We start from the raw sequence: 18,080 nt of genomic DNA, 5'->3' as shown, positions 1-18,080 counted from the left end.
AACCGAAATCGCGTCATCGTTTCTTCGATAGGATTTGGGCTCAGAAAAAAAGTTCCACTGCCAAAAAAATAATTATAAAATATGCCACTTATCTACGGCAAATTTACGGCAAATTCGTGTGCAAGAATTATTTTCCTAGCTGGCCTCTAAGGTGGTTTTCTGAGGGTGGCACGCTAACTTCACGTGAAGTTGGCGGTGCACCATAAAAAAAATTGAACATTTTTTTTTTCGAATTTATAAAATATGCCACTTATCTACGGCAAATTTACGGCAAATTCGTGTGCAAGAATTATTTTTCTAGCTGGCCTCTAAGGTGGTATTCTGAGGGTGGCACGCTAACTTCACGTGAAGTTGGCGGTGCACCATAAAAAAAATTGAACATTTTTTTTTCGAATTTATAAAATATGCCACTTATCTACGGCAAATTTACGGCAAATTCGTGTGCAAGAATTATTTTTCTAGCTGGCCTCTAAGGTGGTATTCTGAGGGTGGCACGCTAACTTCACGTGAAGTTGGCGGTGCACCATAAAAAAAATTGAACATTTTTTTTTTCGAATTTATAAAATATGCCACTTATCTACGGCAAATTTACGGCAAATTCGTGTGCAAGAATTGTTTTCCTAGCTGGCCTCTAAGGTGGTTTTCTGAGGGTGGCACGCTAACTTCACGTGAAGTTAGCGTGCCACCCTGTATTTTCTAAAACATGGCCGCGGCAAATTTGTTTGTTTCACGGATAATTCACGGCAAATTTACGGCAAATTCACGTGCAAGAATTATTTTCCTAGCTGGTGTCTAAGGTGGTTTTCGAAAAGTGGCACGCTAACTTCACGTGAAGTTGGCGGTGCACCATAAAAAAAAGTTAAATTTTATTTTTTCGAAATTATATAATATGCCACTTATCTACGGCAAATTTACGGCAAATTTTTTTGTTTCACGGATAAATTACGGCAAATTCACGGCAATTTTCCCAATAGGTAATTTTTTTCCACGTAAAAGTTGTCTTGCCAACTTCAGAGAGGTCCCCAAATGGCCATAGATTTGAAACCTTGCACATATTGCGAAAAACGCATTCCTTTATTAATGATAGAAGTGGATGCATGGCATATCTACGAAAGAGCATACCGGAGCCCTTTTTAGCACGCTTTTATTAGCTTGGCCTGCATGTATCGGCATCTTTGCGCTTAATTTTGACCGGTTTCTAGAAGTCTGATTAATTTGAAACTTTGCATACGTATCAAGGACCGATGACAATGCATTAATGTGATGGTGTGGTGACATAAGGTCAACGGCCATAAGGTCAATTGGCCTCATTACCACTTTGAATGGCCATAAGTTTGATTGAAACTTTGCACACATATCAAGGCTCGATGACAATGCATTAATATGATGGTGTTGACATAAGGTCAGCGGCCATAAGGTCAATTGGCCTTATTACCACTTTGAATGGCCATAAGTTTGATTGAAACTTTGCACACGTATCAAGGGTCGATGACAATGCATTAGTGTGATGGTGGTGTAACATAAGGTCAACGGCCATAAGGTCAATTGGCCTTATTACCACTTTGAATGGCCATAAGTTTGATTGAAACTTTGCACACGTATCAAGGCTCGATGACAATGCAATAATGTGATGGTGGGTTGACATAAGGTTAACGGACATAAGGTCAATTGAACTTATGACCACCCCAAATGGCCATAGATTTGAAACCTTGCACATAATGCGAAAAACGCATTCCGTTATTAATGATAGAAGTGGATGCATGGCACATCTACGAAAGAGCATACTGGAGCCCTTTTTAACACGCTTTTATTAGCTTGGCCTGTATGTAGCGGAATCTTTGAGCTTAATTTTCACCGGTTTCTAGAAGTGTGATTAATTTGAAACTGTGCATACGTATCAAGGACCGATGACAATGCATTAATGTGATGGTGTGGTGATATAAGGTCAACGGCCATAAGGTCAATTGGCCTTATTGCCACTTAGAATGGCCATACGTTTGATTGTAACTTTGCACACATATCAAGGCTCGATGACAATGCATTAATATGATGGTGTGTTGACATAAGGTCAACGGCCATAAGGTCAATTGGCCTTATTACCACTTTGAATGGCCATAAGTTTGATTGAAACTTTGCACACATATCAAGGCTCGATGACAATGAATTAATATGATGGTGTGTTGACATAAGGTCAACGGCCTTAAGGTCAATTGGCCTTATTACCACTTTGAATGGCCATAGGTTTGATCTGCCGACCCTTGGCAATTTCGGCGAAAGACCGCGTCCAGCCTCCCTGCGTCTTGGCCCTTTTCGGTGCCGTGGGGTTGGATTCATCCATGGACCGTGGCGTTTCGAGGTTTCATCACTCTCGACTAAAACTTTTAAAATTATTTGAACTAAAAAATTAAAAATAAATAATAGTTTTAAAAAACTAAAAAAAACGCGCTTTTATAGCAAACCGAACTAAAAAATAGAAAATAAATTTCAATTAAAAAGAGTTTATATAACAGTAGTAGAAGGTTAAACAATCGTTTATAGTTAATCACCTCAAAATAAAATTATAACAAAATTTGGGTTATTAACAGAATAATATAATTCAGAGTAAAAAGCGTGGTGCATTTGACTAAATTTCATACCTTTCCTCTCAGATAGTTGCCAACAGAATGATTGTAACATTCAATATCAAGCACCCCACGCTTTTTACTGTGAATTAAATTATTCTGTTAATAACTTAAATTTTATTATAATTTTATTTTGAGGTGATTAACTATAAACGATCGTTTAACCTTCTACTACTGTTATATAAACTCTTTTTAATTGAAATTTATTTTCTCTTTTTTAGTTCGGTTTGCTATAAAAGCGTGTTTTTTTAGTTTTTTTAAACTATTATTTATTTCCATTGCCTTCCGTTCGCTTCCATTTCTTTACTTTAATATTTTTTTACATTAACTTATTTTAGGTACGATTTCACTTATAACAAAAGAGGTACATGGTTGGCCGAAAGGTGTTCAAACTGCAGACGAGGCGATACACGTGTACAGCGATGGCTCCAAAGTAATGGAAGAGGTGGGGTCTGCGGCATACTTTGCTGATCTGGGAATAAACAGAAGTAGTAGCAACCAAAGCAATAGAAACACCTGAAGAAGCTTAAACTTCAAGCGTGTCAACGTTTATATTGACTACCAAGCAGCAATTAAGGCAATAATCTCACATAGCGTAGCATCTAAAAGTGTTTTAAAGTGTAAGCAATCTCTGGAAAGAATCGGGACAGCGAGAGCTGTTGGATCCCATAGCGTATAGGAATAGATGCGAATGAACAAGCGGATGAATTAGCGTAAGATTGGGCGAGATTGAGGGAAGGCGAGAGGTGCATACACAAAAGACGTGGACCCAAGCGCCGGGCTGTTAAGTGTCGAAGATCATGTATAGGCTTTACAACCTTACACTAAAAAAGTTGCTTCTATCATTAAAAAGAGAGGACTGTAGACTCATGACGGGTATTCTGGCAGGACACCGCCTTCTGGCGTCACATGCCTTTTGGTTAGCAAATGTAGGAAGTGCGGGTTGGAGCAGGAAACGATCGGAGACGTTTAATGCTCATGTTTTGCGCTTGCCAGGCTATTACGAGTGATACAACTTCGGTTGCCACACCAATTTTTCTTTTAGGACCAAAATTCATCGAAAAAAAGGACTAGATCTCAAAAAAAGGACAACATTTTAGTATTATTTATTGGTATACAAAGAATTCGGCAAATTACTAGAGTGTCGTATTCGTTGTAAAAAGAAAAAATGTTAGGATGTTTCCATGTTTTCCTATATAATATTTTTATAAAGTTTTCAGTTCAGTGTCATATTTCTTAGAGACACACGTGTATTTGAGATACATTTTTTTTGCTCGACTAGTCACAAAAATATATCACGAAAAGTGTTTGATAGCCGTTCGAAATATCTAACCAATAAAACAAGTCTTTTTTCTGATAAGGCCGTTGTTTCATCAAAATTAGTGACAATGTGTATGCCCGAAGATTCAACTCTTCTCTTAATGCCTCGATTAAATTATAGCCCATCATCATTGTTCTGCTACATTTTATTGACAGAGCAATTTTCATGGTAAGAATTCCATTGAAGTAAATTGAAAATTGTATGTGGGTAACTAAATTTGTGGCAAATTTTATAAGCAGTATTTTGAATTTTTGTTTCAGTGAAAAAGAAATTAAAGTAAATTTTTGTTCCAAATGGACCAAAGTGGCAACCGTGGATACAACTGTCCGATTTAGAAGCAAAAAGTGGCATAGGTCTTCGAAAGCTTCTAGTATTTGCAAGAGGACGCAGCTATTTTATAACACAGGTTCTGTTTTCTTGATAGGCGTTTTCAGTTTGGTCGTTAGACAAACTTCTGGTAACACTACGAACTCAATCAGTCAATGTGAGGTTCCCATGGACAGGCCAGTTTAACCTAACCTTACCTAAGCTTGCATCAACTCTACCAAGTATTACGCTGAAGTGTAGTGATAACACTTACACCTACACTTACGCTTACATTTAGGAATCCCCCATACCGTGAGCTAAGTTTCTATACACCAAAAAAATCACATAGGTATAACTCTTAGACTGTACTTTTATTTTAACTTATATTCTTACAATTATTCAAAATACTTGTACCATAACGAAAGTTACACAAGTAGTTCCTTTCACAAAACAAAAATCTCAATTATTCGCAGTGTCACATCCCTTACAATCATTTCACCTGAATCCCTCAAGCGTACTTTGTTTTTCAACATTTTGTTCTCAAGTCATTACAACCAACAGTGACACGTGTACAATAATAAATTTTTTTATTATTCAGAAACTAATTTTCTTTCACCTCTTCTTTGACCTTAATTGTTACGTGTGGAATATTTATATTTTGTTTTGTGTTTTTCTTTTATAGCAAGAAAAGCAAAGTGATTTTGAGTGTAATGCGTGTCATTATCCTTTTTGATAAGCAACTAACTCGTGAAAATGAAATACTTGTATAATTGTGAGGCAGGAATAAGTCATGAAATTGAATATCCTTCTAATAATAGAACGACTGTAGAACAAGCATTAGATTTGTCTATTTGAAAACGTATGTACATCACGAACCCTCCAGGTTGTCATATGAAACGTCTGATGAACTCTCATCTATAATATATATCTTAATATGGGATTAGGACTAGGACTGGGACTGAGACTCGGAGTGGGACTGAGACTGGAATAAAATACATACCACCCTCTGGGACAGGCAATAAGGGATGCAGAAGAATGAGAGAAGAGAAAAGAGAGAAGGAGATTGAGAAAGAGATAGAATGAGAAAGTTTATTAAAATGTATGCAGATAGGCCAAATTTAGGGCAGGACAAAGTCTGCCGGGTCTTCTAGTATATATATAAAATATAATAACATAAGTTAAAATTCTTCGGCAATCCTCATAAATGATAAATAGGTTTTTAATTACTTAAGGTAAGGCTGTAGATGCAAAATATGAAATAGAGTTGACAATTGATTGAGTAAAAGGTAGTAAATGAAAGCTGTTGATAGGATCAATGTCAATGAATATGAATGAACTAAGATGGCAACAGCGAGTTTCAATGGATACAAGATAAAGGGAAGCCAATTATCAGATAATTTCGGAGAATGTGATACACGAATAATCCAAACGAGAGTGGAAGCGGCTGTAAATATAGCGAACGAGCGAAGTATCCAAGGTAAAGGGGATGAGTGGAAGGAGGATGCTAATACATTATTGATTCTTGTATGTAAAATTCACATTTAAAATGTTTTGAATGTTAATTTCACATTGCAACTGAATCTTTGCTTTTCGTTATTGTTAACACAAAACATGCAGGAAATGCATTACATATATCGGATTTTACTCTGAATAAGTAAGGGAACCTGTGAGCATATCAACATCGAGGTTGAGGCAGAGTGACACACCACCTTGTGAAATATACTTCCCTCTTCTAGTTCCCTCAGGATGGGTGTATGATATCGGACAAAGATTTTCCCTATGACACGGAGATAAAGGTTTTTGACAACTCAGAATTACGTAGAATTCGTCACTCGAAATTTCTGTTAAATTTTCTTCACCGATAAAAAATGAACTGTACACAAATTGTTGTTTCTGAATTGACCTTTTCAACAGTCAAATCAACAAAAAAAAATTCTTTATAAGTAAGCCATAGCTCTGTCAACTTAAGAATTACCACTGCCACTCTAAGAAGACCAATTATAAAAATAACAGATATCCTTCAACATTATAATAACAGTGAAGTGTCTTGATTTGACAGAGATCTCTGTGGCAACATGGGCATAAGAACAAAGTACTGAGCGAAGTGAACGTAAATTTATCTTTAAATATTTCCTGATGCGTTTTGCTTAATATTGACATTTCATCGCTGTTGAAATTATTGAGAAATCAGATTGATTGAGAATATGAAAGTTTTACAGAATATTGACGAACAGAGAACAACAATTTCTCTTTGGTTGAAATGACTAAGCCGATGTGTTATCTTCTTCAAACACTCGAATTGTATTAACCAGAATGCGAAAAATTTATTCCGGAATGCCTGTAAATTTAGGAACATAACAAGCCCGATTTGTTGATTTTACTTGCATTATTTTGTTAAATGTAAACGCTTTACTTAGCATTAAGCGTTATAATGAGTACTTCTGTTAAATATTTTAACGTTTTTTCATCTGCATTAAGTACATTCTCATATTGCTTTATGCAATTGTTTTTGTTATTGATATTAGAGAAAAATTGCAAAGTTTACAAACGGCGATGGTTAATAGGACATGTTTCTGAACTTCACTTCTTCATCAGATAGCTTTTGGGGAGCTGAGTATTAAACTCGAAATCTTCAACACTCATACTTTACACTAGTGTAATGGCAGATGCCTTTAACCAATCAGCCACTGAATGCCCCGCTGCTCGCTTTGCAATTGTTCTCTAAGTATTGCCTTTTTGTGGCTATTCTTTTATTCACCATTTAGGTACATACCAATTCTATATGCTTTTTAATCCTTGTGTGGAATATTTATAGGCGCATTCTAACAGCTTAGTAACATTGGATTTTTTCGTTGTAGGTAAAAAATAGAATGATTTTAATAATCGGGGATTGCCCATATTGCTTTTTTAAATGTATGAAAACATTTATTTGAAGCAATTTTTTAATTTTATAATTTATTTAATAATTTGGGAAAAATTTAAACAACGTGACATCAGGACGGACAAGGCGACAGCTGTTGCGAGTTCGACTCCCACTCCCGGGAGAAAAGGCTTTGAAGAGATTTACAAGGTATAATCGAAACAGCTGTCGCCTTGTCCGTCCTGATGTCACGTTGTTTAAATTTTTCCCAAATTATTAAATAAATTAAAAAATAGAATTGTTTGCAGACTAAACTAAACTATATTTTTAAAAGTGGTGAAAGGAAAAAAAATATTTTTATGAAACTAACTGAAATATTTAAAATTTATACAAAGAAAAAAATAATAATAAAAAATAATAACACTAAAATTCAAATATGTATGAGGCGACTCACAAGGTCTCCTATGCATCATATGTTCTATGTTTTAATCAGAAACCATATTTTTATTGGAAACCATTGAAAAAACTAAAGACCTTACAACGAATATGATACTCTTGTGAATTTTCTATATATGAAAGTACTTTAAATTGTGATTAAGCATTATTATTCATTTAAAAATTAAAATGTTTAAAAACTGTGATTTCTGGTTTGCAACCTAAAAATGTGCAAGCTATTTGATCCTGCTCTTATCTCTAACACCGCCCTAACAAAAAATCCCATTTGCCTGTTACAAAAACTAAAAAAAATGTACAGTTTAAGAATATATTTACAAAAAATTTAGTGAACAGAAAAACAAACTGAACAACTTAAAATAATTAAAAACTTTCTTGTAATTAAAATCTACATTACCTTTTCTTTATAAAAATATTCCCGTTATTGAACGCAATTTCTAAGTTGCTTTTATTTTCCATAAATGTGGCTTTTCTATAACACAAATATTGTTGAAAATTTAAATTTTGAAGCAAGTCACTAGGCAAATCAGTTTATACTTAAAAAAAAGGTGTTGTAAATAATTTATTCAGTCGATTTCACCACCACAAAATATTTTAAACCGGGTGACGTAGAACGCAATTAAATGATTGATAGGCGTACAAAATTGGCGAATTTGAAGAGAACGCTATTGATTTCTCGCACAGGAAGAAAATGAGGCGAATTATAACAGCAACAAAAGCATACCAATTCTATTGTCAATCAGTCACTTGTTTAGACGCAAATGTGGTAGGAGACACTAAACGGTTGGTTATACACAGCTTGATTGGCTGTGATTTCTGAATTGTTGGGCGATTGATTGAATTGTGGGAATTTTTTTTTTGTAGGCGCTGCGGCGAACCAAATTATTAAAGAAACAACAAATGGGGTGGTTTATATTTGTAGTACATCAGTTAGGATGGCATATGATTTGCTTACGGTGTAACACTTACTAAACAAATTCGTTGAAGCAAAGCTAAACACTGTACAATTCTAGAAGAGTCGTATAGCTGAATTAAAGTTGAGTTTCGTAGTGTAAGTAGACGATATGCAGAATAAAGTATTTCGTTGGCCCGTTTTTTATGTGGTAAATAAGCGTTTTTTTCTGTGCGTTTTGTGTGTGGGTGGACACTTCAAAAGACGATGAAGGCGTGCTGAAATTGCGAAGTTTATTTCTTATTAAGAGGCTTGAAGAAGGTTGATGCTTGATTTTTGATTGTTACGGCGAGGGCGAATGTCAAAAGTTGTAATTAGAAAAACAATATATACATTTTAGTTGTTGTTAGAAAAACAATATATATATTTTTTAATACAAAATTAAATGCTTTGCAGTCGAGTTGGGCTTTGTTAAGTTCCTTAAAATTCTGCGATTCGTACAAGCGCAATTTTTTTTTTGTTTTTTTGGTTTTCTTTATTTATTTCATTCTTAGTTTAACACTTCTTTTGATTCTATTTTTATTACTTCGATTTTTGCATTTTCTTTCTCAATGATTCTTCTGCTTCGTACGAGCACTAAAAATGCACTAAAACGTTGAGTGTGTATTTTATTGCTTAGATGTGCAATTAAATTTGTTGCTATAATAAATTTTAATTGCTTGAGAACTTTTACTTTTAGCACTCCTGAAACTATATTTTTACGTAAAAATTTAATTTCTTTATTTTTATCTTTTCAAGCGAGCTTTTAAAGCTCTTTCTTTGCATTTGTATCTTGACGTGCAAAACTTGGCTTGTATTTAGATGTACTTGAAACAAGTTTGGTTATATATTTTCCCTATTTCTGATTTTTGAGTCTCACTTACTAATATTATGTTGACTTAATTTTTGTAAAACATTTTTCGTGTTGAATTCTTGTTGTACCTTTTTTTCGCAAGCGAAACTTTTAAAGCTTTGTGAATCTGTAACTCATAAATAATTAAAAAAAAATAGGTAACGCCCCATTATACTCATCATAATTACAATGTTTCACAAATTCACAAGCGAAAGTCAATAAACTAAGTGAGTACACAAAAATAAAAAAAATTATCGACAGGATTTCTATTAAAGTTAGAAATGCTGACGATAAGACCGATTCATTGAGTAGAGCTTTCGTTAAGCACATTGATATTGGCCGCAATGTCTATTAAATCAACTTATCTACAATTCTTATTAACTGCAATTTTTCGATAATTTTTTTCGATATTGAATGCTGAGAAACCAGCAATGTGAAACTTACAGAAAATAAAATCTTAGTTTTAGCCTACTGTCTGATAAATACACAAACAAATAGCGTATTTTACACATGTGGGGAGTGTAAAAGTAACAGTTGTTTTGATATATCAAAATTTGTAAGTCATTAATATGTTAACTTTACAAGGAAATATGCAAAATTTACAGTAACTTTAAGAAAAAGAGCAAAAATGTTTCAGATTTTGTTAGCTGTAAGTTAACTGTACACACAGGCTAAATGCGCTGTAACTTGGCTACTACGCCAAAATCTCATATTCGCCAAACTGTCTATTAAAATTCGTACCCAATGATACTCACTCATGTCTTATTGTAGAGAAGTATCCATCAGATGTCTGTAGTGTAAGCATCATCACAATGTTGGCTGGAACCAGAGTCGAAGCTGAGAAAAGTGCGCACATCCAGATGATGGATATAATCGATTTGGTTTTCATTTAGAGACAGGCATGCAGCTTGTTTAATCTTTTTATGCTAAAAGTTGATGCCTGACATATATCGCCACATTTCGGGTTGTGGCGCAATCATCCTCTTCAAAATGGAAGAAGTTATTTTGCGAAGTTTGAATGGGTTGATACCTTTCTTGCTTTCGTAGTAAATTCGAAAGGAAACGGCCTCCCAAACATTACTTGGCTTAAGAGAAAGACAATTCCTATAGAGTTAAATCACGTGAACTGGGCCCCCCATTTACCACTTGATCACAGAAATAAAGTCCATGTATTTTTTCATAAGTAGGTACCATGAAAAATTCAACCCCAAAATATTTTTAAAAAATTTTAATTTTAAGGGAACTTTTTTTAAAAAGAAAATTTTTGGTACTTTTTGTTCAAAAATTAATTATAAATCAACCGTGAAAGATAAATTGATGAAACTTTGAGGGTTTATTTTTAAACGTTCATATTTTATTAAAATATTTTTATCTTAAAAAAATTTTCTTATTATAAATTTTCTTTTAAAAATTTCAAAGTTAATTAAAAATGTGATAATAAGAAAATTTTTTTAAGATAAAAATATTTTAATAAAATATGAACGTTTAAAAATAAACCCTCAAAGTTTCATCAATTTATCTTTCACGGTTGATTTATAATTAATTTTTGAACAAGAAGTACCAAAAATTTTCTTTTTAAAAAAAAGTACCCTTAAAATTAAAATTTTTTAAAAATATTTTGGGGTTCAATTTTTCATGGTACCTACTTATGAAAAAAATACATGGACTTTATTTTTGTGATCAAGTGGTAAATGGGTGGTCCACTTCACGTGATTTAACTCTATACCAATGTGGTGCTTAATCTGATTGCATGGAAACATAAAATTTGTTTCCTGTGCATCAAGACGGTATCTTTACAACATAATGCGGAAAAGGGAGTTACGCACATTTGTGGCATTCGGTGCGGATTGGCAAAACAAATTATAGATCATCAGACTTCCAGTTCAAACGTCAGGGCATTGAGACTGATCTAGATGCATATGATAGCATATAAAGTCGCTGCGGTATCAGGTGAGTGACTGGTTTCAACACCACCAGATGGAAAACGATTTAAACTCCGTTGGTGTGAGCAGCAATTGACGCCAGTTAACATAGCGAAGACGCGACTTGCGTGCCCTGTTGGACGGCCATAATCGTTTAAGCGCCAATTAAGTAAGTTAAGTCAAAGCTGGTGCAGAGAAGTCGACCTACCCCGAAGATCAATGTTTTTGTTTTTAATTTGGTAATTTAAAAAAATGCTTTAGTTGACGAAATATCAACAAAATTTTTATTTCTGTTACTAGCTCCAGTTATTAGGGTTTAACCTTACCTAATCTACTAACTTTCTTAAAAACTACAATTTAAAATTAATTATGATTAAACTACAATGTTCAAGAAATTAACAATTTACAACAGGTTTTGATGCGGTTTAACTGGCGCTGAGGATGAACCGCTTATAAGGGCATAAGCAAAGAAAGGTCACGAATCGAGATCTAAAACATTCGGCCATAAAAAGATCGGCTTATTGGAGCGCATAGGTGGCACAAGAACGTCCAGCGTGCCAGCTTTAGGCCTAAAGCATACCTCATGCCTAATCGAGCAAGAAACTAAAGTTCAGGATTTCTTTGCAGCGATATGCAGCAGGCGGAAAGCCCTACGTATAAATGTTTTAATTATTTTATTTAACAAATTTAAATGGAAATTTCATATTACTGTATTTGCATATACTAATCAGTTACACTGTGTGACGCCGAAAAAATACCAAAAAGTGATACCATTTTTCTAATACATTTTTAGATCTAAGAATAACTACATACAAGATTTTCCTCGAACACCTCCAAAATCGTGACTTACAGATAAAAAAAAAATTGGTTTTTCGTATCTTTGGACCCTTACGAACCTATAACTTTGTTGGTTATAAACCGATTCTCAGCTTAATACAGCTGTGTTATGTTTTGCTTGTTAATATAAGGTCTAATACTGTTTTCACACAGAAACTTAATGATCTCATTTCACCTTCTAATGAAATCGTAAATTTTTGCTTTCACACAGAAGTAACTGCTCGATTAGTATGAAGGATGAAATGTCAAGCGAATAAAATGACAACGCTATATGACAGACAATGACATTTACTTTGACAAATGACATTTTTAAGCACTGAGCACACCAAAAACTAAGAATCTGAACGCTCCCAACAGCGTTGCATTGTGCTTTTGACCTCATTAGGCATTCGATTAGTCACTAATGAAATAATTATAGATTCGAATTTTGTAGGGAAGATTGAGCTCAATAAGCGTCTTAATATAGAAAACTGCTTTTATTATTCAATAAGCCCGTAACTCACGATTTTAGAGGTGTCCAGGGAAATCCTGTACATATAAAGATCTACTAGAATAAATAGTCGGGCGTTCAATAACCGAAAAATATGGCACAAAGCGCCCACGCTTTTTTCACAATAATACTAGTATTTTTCGTTCATTATTGTTTAAGACTTATTTTAAAAATTATTTTTAACTTTTTAGTTCGATATCAGCTGTGTTTTGTTTACGCGCATTACATCAATATTTAGGCCCCTATTACCGTTTACAACTCAACTCTGGTTGGGTTGAAATTTCGCAATTTGGTATTACAGATTACAACTCAACCTGTCAAAAAAAATGTCGGTTGAGATGTCTAGTCTAACAACTTTTTGTGGCATTACCGTTTACAACATTGTTGGCGTAGTTGTCAAAGACGTCAAAATCTTACAACTGATTACTAGCAGTTATCTCATACAATTTTTCAGTTTTTTGGAAAAAGGTAACGTTTTACAAGACGGTTCACCACCTAATTTTTAACAAAAAATTTCAAAATTTGTATCGAAGGACACGTTTCGACCTCCGATTTAAGAATCCGAAAACAAAAATTAAAAATTAATTTCTGTCATATCATTTCCGTTCAAATTTTCATGTGGTTGTTGTATTTTGCCAAATTTTTTGTACACATTAATGCAGAAAGCGTTGGCCCAAGATGTTCTGTGCAAAAAACTATGGATCGGGCCTCATATTTCGGACCCTGTCGGGCCATTTTGTGGGGTTTTGTAAATATTTTTCGGACAGAAAGAAAATTTTTAATTTCCGCTTTCGAGTCCTAAAAACGGAGATCGAAACACGTCTTTTAATACCACCTTTGATAAGAGTTAGATGGTGCACGGTCTCATAAAACGTTACCGAAAAAAAAAAAACAAAAGTTGAAAGCCGGTCGTTAAAACTTTTTTAACCAAACAATAATAAACAATTTTGTACACATTTATAGAAAAAACAACGTTTCAACGAAGGATTACATTGAATAAGTTTTTGACTTTATGGAGCGACCGAAGTTAGACGAGGCTGGCCGCAGTTCGGATGCAGCGAAAATAGGTGAAATTACGCGAACGTGAGTCCCATTGATACTAATCACTACTCCTGGGACCCCTTTTTTAGAGTAAAATACAAATATGCTCCTCAATAATAAATAAAACCAGCTCAACACCAAAATAATTTCCACAGCATTTTTGATAGCTGCCATCAACAAGAAATCTGAGCGTGGCGCATAATTTTAAAATAGGGGTAAAGCCTTCCCTCGTACGCGTTTGCGGAAATGGTCCTTAATTGTGTTTAGTAATGAGCAAAATAACTTCATTTGAAGCTCATCATTTGTCACTTAAACATTTTCTTACTTGGTGCTTGGTAGTTCCAAGGGATTGGAATGATCACTCGAATGTTTTTCGCATTCGCAACATGTCAATCACCAACATTTTTGGTGTTATAAAATAGTTCTAAGATAATATCAGCTTTGCTTTTAATAACAAAACCACTTTTGCAAATGCTTAAACTTCCGCCACAAACTGAACAGCTGTTCATTTATCTGTCAAATCATCTCTTTCTTAGGTTGGCAACATCAATTCAACTTCAACTGAAACAAGTTGTAATTCGTAATACCAAACAGGAGTTGAGTTGTCTTAAAGTTGAGTTGTTTTAATTACAACCCAACTAAGTTGAGTTGTAAACGGTAATAGGGGCATTCAGTTTTGTATGGACTGCTAAGTGTTAAACATTTTTCTACACCACAGAAATTGTTGCGCAGAAAATTATCTCTATATTCTATCTCTACACTATTCCCTACTAAGTGTGTGTGTCCACGCTTCATCCCAATCGATCACTATGGCCAGAAAAGGTTCGTGTCTGCGCTATTAAACACACTTCGCGTCGTAGCGAGTTATTTAACCACTGCCGCCATTCTTCACTAATTGCCGCTAGATGGGTCTCTTAAACATAACCTAACTCTCCTTTGCTCGCCTAGCTTAGAGTGTTACAAACATACACATAAGTGAAGCTAATATATGCCGTCATCAAGTGAGTTTTACAGCTCCGGCTCACGCTCAATTCTCACGGGAATGCTCTGGATCATTGAGAGACTGAGAAGCAGATGTCGTGATATTTTCGCAAACGTGAAATGTGATAGGCAGATGTCGCCGCTGTTTTTCATTTAACTCATACGGCGAAAGGCTAAGCAGCGACATCTATTTTTGAAAAAGTAGGTTTATTAAAGGCAGCGTTGCCAAACTAAAAAGAAGTAATTAACAAATTATCTGGCTCACAAATTGAACCAGATTTCTATCTGGATTTTTCTGGCCCAAATCGTTCTTGTTGCATTTACATGCAAAATTATTTATCTGGCTCAGGATTTTTGCCAACCGGATGATGGCAATAAGCGTGTTAAAAATGGTATCATTTCCCAGGTATTTTCACTTTTGTCTTTTTTGTAACAATGTGTTATTATTTATTTGTACAATAGGGTTCGGGACTAACTAATTTACTAGTGACATATTGTTTGAGCTGAGCAATGTTTTGCAACAAGCCTTTTCACGCTATGATCTGTAAGCTTTTTAGAACTGGTGTGAGTCTTTGTGCCTTTTGTTCATTATACATTTAATATCTTAACTTATAGCTTCACTTGAATAGACCACTTTTTTGTTTTTTTTTTAGTTCTTTTATACTTTTTTATAAATTAATTTGCTTTAAAAGGTATAGCATATTTTTTCTAGATTTTCGCTTGAATTTAATTTAAATTTGCCCAGAGCTCAGCTTAAATTATAAAAGTTTTTTCACTAAACTATGTTTTTTTTTTTATTTTTTACTTTCCAACCTTTTTTAATTCAAAGCTTACAACTTTCACAGTTAACTTTGCGCGCAGCAAATTAATTATTTCAGCTTTTTCTTTTTTTGAACGAAAATTTTTGTTACGCTCGAGCTTTTTATGATTATCTTCTTTTTACGCACTTCGCTGCATGCTTTTTAAATTTTCTGCCTTGTTTATTGCTTTTATGTATAATTTTTTATACAGCCTTGCTTTTTCTACACGCAGCACTGAATTTTTACCTCTTTTTTGCTTTTTTCGCGAGTATTCTTAATTACTTTTAAAAATATTTTTTCTTCTTCTTTTGGCTTGCAAGTTTTTCTAATTATTATTTTGTAATTAAAATTTTTATGCTTTACTTGGTGCGTATTTTCTTTTTATTGATTTCACTGGTATTTTTTCTCTCCTCCTTTTTTACTTAGAATTTACGAGAAAAAGCGCGGTTTCGTTACTTTTCTTGTATAAATTAAATAAAATTACTTTTTTATTTTATCTGAATATGTTGTTAATTAATACATTCTCTATTTATTCATTTAATTTTTTTTGCAAATATTTTGCTTTTAATATAAAATAAATTTGTGTATTTTGGTTGTTGGTGGATGGTATGAAGCCAAAGTGTATATTGATAGGTTGGTCGAGCAACGAGCGTAGCTTCTTCTCATCATCGTGAGCAAACGTCGTCGCGGTTGGTTGAGAGCCGTCGTCATCGCCTCGTCTTTTTGCTGGTGGTCAATGAAGAATTCGCTTTACAGCGCTGCCAATTTTTCTGCAATTGCTCAGTAGAGCTGCCAAACAATTTGCTTTGTTGCTTACTTTTTCAAGCAGTTTTTCTGCAAAAATTTTGCTTACTCTCTGTATTCTCACGTTCTTTTTTCATTTTTTTTGTGCAGCCAAAATGGCTACGCTTTACATGAAAAGAATTTTCATTGAGAAATACCATTGCGGCACGATAACAACAATATCTAACGAAGCCAACGACCGTGATACCGATGAATCGTCGCATGCAAGAAATTTTATAAATGAGAGAGGTAGCAGCTGATAAGTGCTAGCGAGAGTTCTAGAGCCCCCAAAACGCATGCCGCCAAGGCATTACATAGTAATGCTACTAACAACGATATTAACGGTAATGCAAGCCAGCGAGACGCTACCATATAATCAGCACAAGTAAGCAAACATGGCAACAAATCTGAAAACCCACCAACTGGGCCAGGCCAGCTTGTTGTAGCGAACAGTACATCATACCACAATGCATTCGCTCGTTTTTGTTTTTAACGCTTTTTGTTTTTGCTAACACCTCTGGCATACTAAATAGTTGGCTGTTTATTATCACATCACTCGAACGCTTTGCTCATCCCGCTGCATTGTAATTTATGAGAACACAAATGTGGGTGGATGAAAAGTGGTTGCTGCCCACTTTGTTGTCAAATTGTCATCGCTAAGCAGCACAGCACGCTTTGACATTTCGCTTGCAAAGCTGCACGATTTTATCAAAATTTTATCATATATTCGGTACTGTACGTACTTTTCATTTAGCCTTTTGCAGATTCTCAAACCAATCTATCATCTGTGTGTGTATCTCTACTCGTTTATATTGCGCACAACCCTGCGAGATCATAAACAACATTAGGCTGAGCTCCCCGGGCATTTTTATGGCAGTAACGTGGTACAAAAGATATGCGTTTTTGGATTCGAACATCATCCAGTTTAAAAACTTTCGGAAGTAATATTAGCATCGAAGCTTTCATGGACGAAAAAATGTCCTAGTACCTCGACTACATTTTGAAAAACTCTCTATTTGAGTGAAGTATTGAAGAACATGGGAAAAGCTAAAAATCATATTGTTAGACAAAACGAAAGAAAAATTCAATGCACTTTCTCCGAGGCTCAATTATTTTGTGAGCATTACCAAATGTACAGAACTGTAAATCAAAATTTCGAAAATATCCTCAAAATCTGGACATATGGGCCAATGTTTGCATCAAAAATCGAAACGACAAATTTCAGTCAGAAAATAATTTGTCAAAAACAAATAGTAAAAATTTGGTCTTTTGGCCTGTAAAAGTTCCAGAAAAAGGTGCGAAAAAATATGAAAATAAATGTTACATTTTCTATGACCAGATCTGATTTCAGATCGGGAAAGTTTTTGTTAAAAAGTATACCACTTGGTAATAGGATCAATTATTTTTCAACTCAAATATCTTGTCTTGTAGTTAGTTGACAAGTAATGCAGAAATAATCATCTCTGACTATTATTCGGCCATTGCAAAATAAAAGTTGTTGGATTTTTTCAGAGAAAATATACAGGAGCCGAATCGTAACATGTGATCCGCGATCGAATGGCGTATTTTAAATCACAATAGCTCCGAAATGATGTACCGGATTAGTGAAATATGTGAATTAGGGACAACGCGTATCCACTAGATCCATTATAAAATTTTATTTTTTTTTAAATAGTTGCGTTAGTATAATTTTTATCGCTTGAGTCAAAAGTTTTCGATCTGTGATCGTTATTACGATTCACAGCAGAGAAAAGTGCATGTTGGCTTATTTTAGAGCTCACGATCGTATACACAAGCGAGATTTTCGAGACCCGAGAAATCGAGAACTCGACTTCTAGCGTGATTCTCGTGTCTCGAAGTACTCGTAAATCTCGCGAGCTT

The 18,080-nt window shown here is 34.4% G+C and overlaps 2 protein-coding genes across 15 annotated transcripts in view; both read right to left on the bottom strand.

The window, feature by feature from the left end:
• LOC137240919 (transcription factor E2f1-like) overlaps positions 1-17,860 on the bottom strand; it is a 45,327-nt gene extending 27,467 nt beyond the window's left edge. The window contains exons 1-2 of the mRNA XM_067767896.1: positions 15,430-17,860; positions 7,959-9,152 (exon numbers count right to left, since the gene is read on the bottom strand). The gene's annotated coding sequence lies outside the window, so the exon portion shown is untranslated. The remainder of the gene's footprint in view (positions 1-7,958; positions 9,153-15,429) is intronic.
• Positions 1-18,080, bottom strand: part of bun (bunched) — a 594,108-nt gene that overhangs the window by 307,563 nt on the left and 268,465 nt on the right. The window lies entirely within an intron of this gene.

Source organism: Eurosta solidaginis, chromosome 2 (assembly GCF_040869045.1).
Source record: "Eurosta solidaginis isolate ZX-2024a chromosome 2, ASM4086904v1, whole genome shotgun sequence".
Classification (NCBI taxonomy): Eukaryota; Metazoa; Arthropoda; class Insecta; order Diptera; family Tephritidae; genus Eurosta; species Eurosta solidaginis.
Note: the sequence above shows the minus strand (reverse complement) of the source record. Positions and strands in the feature narration are given on the sequence as shown.